Raw genomic sequence first — 6,944 nt, 5'->3', positions numbered from 1 at the left:
CAGCTAGTTATTCAACACATTCAGTGACACTAATGCTGGCTCTTATGAGGCGGAGGCAGGTCTCTTCTTTCTCTTGTGCCCCTGTGCTGAACAATGGTGGTAATTCAGTGGCTGCAGACAAACCTAATGCCATTCAGTCCGCATTAACAGAAGCCTGTTAACTAGAATGAGGCCTCACTGCTGCATGCTGGAGAATGCATTTGCAGATTTGGGTATCATTTCGATTCCCACTAAAGCTCCATGAGAGGAGTGATCCCCTCTAAATTTCCAGTGTTTGCCCTTTTGGCTACTGTATTGCCAATAAAACAACTGGGCCTGGAAGATAGCAGGTTTGCAGTGAGCAGACTGCTCCAGTGATGGAGGCCTTGAGCCCCTTCAAAGAGGTTCATCTGTGTCCCTTATGAGGAACAGCAGAAGTGGCAGGAGAGGTGTAGCCCAGGGACCAGGAAGCCACAGAGTCAGTCTCAGACACTTGGAGCATTGCCACCTGGGAAGGGGATCGGGCCTGCTATGTGACCCGGAACCACAGGACTGTAGCAATCGGAGATTCTCACAAAGAGCTGGTGTGGCCGGAAGGGGAGCTTCCTGCCACCGGAGCATCTCAAGCCTAACCCAGGTAGCCACAGATGGAGATGTGATTGCAGGGATTCTAAGGTTCACTGCGGGTTAGCTTTCTGTCACTGTGACAAAGTGCCTGTGAAAGTCCAATCAAGAGAAAAGGTTTATTTCAGCTCGCCGTTTCAGAGGCTCCGTCCATGGTTAGCTGACTTCATTGCTTGAGGCTTTGCTGCCATTTGGCAGAAACAGCGTGAAAGAAGAGCATGGTGGAGGAAAGCTTCTCACTTTATGGCAGTTAGGAATAAGGGAGGTAGGAAGGGAGAACCTGAGAAGAAGGAAACAGAGACAAGATATAGTTCCCAAGGTCACGCCTCCATGATCCACTCCCTTTAATGATGCCCCACCGGCCTCCCTGGTAAGCGACTGTGGTGTGACAGGCTGCAGCAGCCCCAAGGGGAGAACCACCAGTGTCTCCTGAGATCCGCACTATGTTGGAACTTAGGACACTGGGAAACCAAGCAACCAGCCTGCCTCCCTGTTAAGCAATAGTGAGCCTACCGGTGCACGGGCTTAGAGTCAAATGTCCCACTTCCCCTAACCCCATTTCCCTGTCTCCCTTTAGCAAATGGGAACCAGAGATCTGAGCATCTCTTGCGAGGTTGACCATATGCAATATAGCAAATAAGGGGGATTTTCTTCTACCATCTTTTTGAAGGTAAATATTTTTACACTGTTTTAATTTATTCTGATTAATGGTACTGCTCTATTCAATATTCTGTTTTGATAAGTTCTATAATGTTTTGTACTTCATTTTATTTTGCTATACATGATTGAAAGAACAACTACTATTGTGAAGATAACAAGATATACTATGATACCCATTACTGATAACCTGCTGTGAAGCTCTGTACCAATTACACTGCACTGTCTCAATTGGCTTTGTTCTGTCTTGTTCTGTTGTATTTTACTACCTTCAAAATAAAAAAATGTAATTATGCCCCACCTCCTAGGTTCCTTCATCACTCACTAATCCCATCAGATTATGAGTATGTCAGTCATGATGATGTTGGAGTCTCGTGATCCAATCACCTTCCAAGATCCATACCTCTGAGCACTTGAGCCTTTGGGGGAACATTTTACATCCAAACCATCATGCCTGCCCACAATATGTGTCTATGCTCTTCCTGCCCACCTAGCATCTGTTCCCCTTCCAGTGACTGCTCCTGATTCTGGTTTGGGGCCCCGTCGTATCCAACCTTGAAGATCCCCTTTAGTATCCTGTGAGGGAACCATTTCCCATCATACCTTAGGCTCCTCGGCTAAATGAGGTACCCAGCCTAAGAGATTTCCTTCAAATGATGGGTCTCAGGGTATGGTAGCCAGGCCAGCAACAGAAGCATCATCCAGGAACTTGTTAAAAACACAAGTTTTCTGAAGTCCTCACCCAGAACCCAAACTTCAGGCTCAGGGACCAGCAACCCCAATTTCACAGCTCTCCAGGGGATTCCACTGTCTATGTGGGTCTCAGCTTTGACTCTTTATTCAGCCGAAACATCATCATCAGCTGATTCTTTCCCTGGGAACTTTAAAAGCCTGAGATTTAGGGAACCTGTACTTTTTGAGACCCGAATTTGCAGCTTTTCTTTAGTTCTGTGAGCTTCTTGCTTTTCTCCAGATGAAGCCTGATTTTTCTTTGGCATCGGTTAGCTGGGGTGCATTTAGCATCAAAGCCCGGCTGACACTGCGTGGGAAAGATTTGCTGCGATGAGCCACTGGGCCCCACTTGGAGTAAGTGAGTCAATAAGTGTCTGATTGATGAAATGAAACCAGATCCCTCCAGTCTGAGGTCCACAGAAGGCAGGATTAGGGTGAGGGGAGGGAGGGGACAGAGAGCATGTGACCAGATCTCAGTCAGGAGTGACGGCAGCCCATGGGGCTGGGAAACTTGGCCTCCTTGCTGGCGGCTGAGTGACTTTGAGAAGCCGTGTAACCTTGAAGTAGTGCCATTTTCCTCTCTCTGGAGAAGATCACTGTGTGCTCTTTGCTCTGTCCTTTTTAGCTAAATGAAAACACAGGCGTGACTAATAGCGGAACTGGGGTGGCTGTGCAGAGCTCCGCTGCCTGGTGGGCCGTGAACAGTTTACCAGGGGAGCCTGCACCAGATGCTTTGAGAGGACCCTTGACTCATTTTCACCCTCCTGTCTGAGGGTGGCAGGGGTCAGCTCTGAACTCAAGCTCAGCCTCCCCCAGGTACCCTGCTGGTGCGGAGCAGAGCATGGAGGGGCGGGCAGAGCAGACCCTGGCAGTCCAGGAGCTGGGGTCTGAGGAGGGGAGAGGTTTCCAGCAGTAATGAAGGTGCTTTGGAAAGGAACCTGTTCTAAGGAGAAGAAAGCATCTGGTGTGGCTCTCAGAGATGCTGCGAAACCTGCATGCACTTCATAGTTCGTGATGTTTCATGGCTGGTTCTGGTGGTCTGGGCAGAATTGCCAAGCACATTGCTGCCACTGGGAAAGTGGGTGAAGGGCCCTCTCTAGCCCTTTCCTGGTTCCTTCCCCCTCCCCACCTATGATTCCTCCTAGTCTGCACTCTACTGTGTTTCAGCTGTTTTTTTTAAAAATTTTTTTATGTCACCTGCTATGGTAAAAATCCATTTTGGTTGCAGGTGACTGGTTTTGTAGCAACTTGTGGACACAGGGTGGCTTTGTTGGATCCTGGAGTCAAATCCTGAATTCTAGCAACCACACCTGGAAAGGGAAGAGGGCAGGTGGACTCCTGGAACAGCCAGAACCAGGGCTTGACCTTGGCCGGCAGTGTCTCATCTTTGCCTCCTCCTTCTCCTCTTCCTCCTCCTCCTTCTTGTGATGGTGTCATTGTCTCACACCACACACCAGCTTCTGTCCCCTGGTGGGACATATTGCCAACAGAATCCCCCAGTCCCCTTTTGCAGGCTGCATTGCTGGAGAGGGGCTGGCTTTTACTTTCTGTACCCTGGCCTGAATTTAAGAGAAAGCTCACTGATAATCATAGCTCACACCCGTGACCCTCCCGCCCTACCAATGACACCTGTGACACCTGTGAGCCCTTGTGGACGCTCACCTCTCTGAACGGCTGTTTTTGCACCTAGGAGATGGTGGTGAACATGGTTCCCATGTCAGCGAGGCAGCAAGCGATTGCCTAGTGGCCCAGTGAGGCAATGATCCAAACACTTCCTGCATGCATAAGAATTTAGGGGGACATTCATAACACCCAGCTGGATGATAAGCTCTGGTGGTGGGAATTGTGCCTGAAATCTGTTTCTTCACGTCTTTCAGCCAGGGTGGGACTCTGGCGGCGCTCTGGCGCTTCCCCACCTGCCTCCAAGCCACCATGGCTGGACAGGAAGGAGGAAGGGAGTCAGTTCCACTCCACACCAGGTGGTGGCGCCAGTCTGCAGTCAAAGGGGCCCTGCAGTACTGTCACCAGCGTGGGAGCTGGTAAACCCGCTTCTCAGGGACCCTCCCAGAGAAGCATCAGTTTTGGCCTTGCTTGTATGGCAATGGGCAAGAAGAGAGGCCCAGGGGAGTGTGAAGCAGGCAGGGCAGGCATCGTAAGTCCCATCCTGAAAGGGGTCGGATTTCTCTGTGGTCTACAGACAGCCCGGGGGAGATGGGGGAGGGGGGGTCCCAGCCCTGCAGGACTCAGAGGTAGGCCACCCTGGGCTGGGCACTGGGGCCTTTCTGAACATGAGATACTCTCAGCATGGCAGGCACCCTGGGTGGGACGGTAACTAACAATGGCTAAGGCCTTCTACAGCCTCAGCTGGGGACATGGGAAGTGGGCCCTTGGCCAGAGCTCCAGACCTCCAAAGCCACAGGTTGGATTTTACTCCTAGAGTATGATTCTGGGCTACAGGACACAAGGTTACACAGCCTCAGCTTCTATCACAGGCACACTGTATGTACCATGAGAGCTGGGCATAGCTCAGTGGTACAGAACTTTTCAGCATGGATGGGCCCTAGGGTCGATCCCCAGAGGCTCCTCCCTAAATAGATATTATCATCACTTTGGGTGGGTAGCTATGATATTCCTAACATTCTCATGCAAGCCAGTAACATCAGCTGACCCTGCTGCCCTCCTCTCATTCTGCCAAGGGAATTAGAGGCTGCAAGGCTTGTGGGATGGGACCTCCCTGGGGACTCCAGCTTCCCACATCTGGAAACTGACAGCAGTGGACTGACGCCACGCTCCTCCCCAGTTCTATTTTGTTTAAAAAATAAATGAAGTGTGGGGCTCTCCTTAGCAGTGTGGGTAATCAGACAGCAACGCGATCTATCCTGCTAGTTATCATTCACTCATTCTTTCAGTCGTTTGGGATTGGTTGGGCCCCACGGTTTGCCAGGAGTCTTAGCAGAGGCTGCGGAAGGAGAGCAGAGAAGCCGGCAGATGCAGCCGCTGCTCTCGCGAGATCTTATGTTTGAAGGGACGCGGACGGATTGAGAAGCAACTGCGTAAGGACGTATGCAGGCGAGGCCTTCACGTAGCTCATGAAGATCAAGGGAAACTTCCTGGCGGAGGGGGCCCCTAAGCTGAGACTGAAGGTGAGGAGGCACTAGCTTGGTTGAAGAGGGAGGGAGGGAACTGCACACAGAGCCTCCTTGTTCATCAGGAGTTGGGGTGGCTTGATGCCAGCCCTTTTGGTCACTCCTGTTGTAGGCACCCAAGATGCGAGGGGCCATTCATTTCCATCTGTCCACATGCCCCGGATGTGCTGCACCAGGAGTACACCTGTAATAAAGACAATCCCTCCCTCCACGGGAAGACATCCCCAGGCTTTTCAGTTTTGCCCATCTGCTAAGCCTTTTCTGTTGTAACAAATACCTGAGGAAAAGTGTTATTTTGGTTCAAGGTTTCAGAGGTATCAGTCCATAGTTGGCCCTGTTCCTTATGCCCCACAATCCAACATGGTGGGGGATATGTGCTAAACAGACTTGTTCATCAGATGGGGGCCAGGAGCAGAGATAGAGGAAGGAATCTGGGTTCCAATATTCTTTTCAAAGCCACACTCCCAACAACCTCACTTCCTGGCAGCCCCACCAGCCTCCACCATCTGCTTCATTGGTCAGTTTTCTGTTACTGGGACAGATCACTTGACATGCACAACTTAAAGGCAGATGCTTTATTTTGGGTGACAGATTCAAAGGATTCAGTCCATGGTCACGGCTCTAAAGTAGAAATACCATGGCGGAAGGGCATGGCAGGACAAAGCTACTCAGCTCATGGTATCTGGGAAGCAGAGAGCCGGAGAACAGTGCCAGCAAGGAAGGGACCAGGGACTATTGTAGTCCCCAGAGCCAACTCCCAGTGGTCCTTTCAGCTTTGAACTGTACCAGGGGAACCCATGGATAAGGTTCCAACCCAACCACTTCTCCAGTCACAGTGACAAGGAAAGTTAACTAGCACCCCTCCCAATAGCTCCTGGGTTAATGGATAAACCCTTGGCTTATGCACCTCTGGAGTACAACTAAGATCCCAACTATAAAAGCACACAGCCATGGGGGTCCCACAGTGCACAGAGGCCTGGGGGCACTGGGGAGTTAGCACAGAGGAGTCCATGATTTGCATTTTCCCAGATACCCAGGGGCCTGACCTCAAGCCCTTCCTGCTGACTTGGGTATCTGAGCAGGCTGAGCAGAGTGTGGAGACAAGGAATTCCTCCCCTTGTTCTCTGCTGTGGCTTGCGTGTGCCGTCCACTCCTATAGGATGCCCAGCTGCTTTTGGTGGAGACTGGCAAGCTGCATTCTCAGCCCTTGGCAAGCACCTCCAGGTGCTTCATTTGGGCCCTAGAGAAGAGGAAGCAGCTCACATACTGGGGCCATGGGGTGGGGTCCAGGCCGTCCTGATGTTTGCTTGAGGACCTGGTGGCTCATCTCTTGGCAGAGTGCAGAGGATGACGATGCCAGTGATCATGACCAGGTGAGTGCCCTCCTCTGGAGTCTGTGTCTCCACCTGAGGATAAGGGGTTGGGGGTCTGGAGGGGGAAGACAGATGCTTGCTGGTCTCCTTACTAACTGCATTACCAAGGTTTGCATCTCAGTTATCTTAAGAAACAAAGCTGCAGATCCCTGCCGTGACTTGGGGACAGTGCAATGCTAGGAGAAAAGTCAATAATAGTTACACCAGTGATCATAAGAGCAGACATTCAACAGCCATCGCCATGCCAGGTCCATGTTCAGGGCTTGCACAAGTGACCCAGGTGTGGGGTCTATACGCATGAGTCCTCGTGAGCTCTCTGAGCCTGGCGTAGTTACTGGGGCTGTGTGGAAAGAGGAAAAAGAGGGTCAGGCACCATCCTGGGCTCCCCAGACCCCAGTCAGCCCCACAGCGACCCCAGGCCACTTGTGCAGAC

This window comes from Cavia porcellus, unplaced genomic scaffold (genome assembly GCF_034190915.1).
Source record: "Cavia porcellus strain 051 isolate PalLab524CR breed Dunkin Hartley unplaced genomic scaffold, mCavPor4.1 scaffold_28, whole genome shotgun sequence".
NCBI lineage: Eukaryota > Metazoa > Chordata > Mammalia > Rodentia > Caviidae > Cavia > Cavia porcellus.
Note: the sequence above shows the minus strand (reverse complement) of the source record.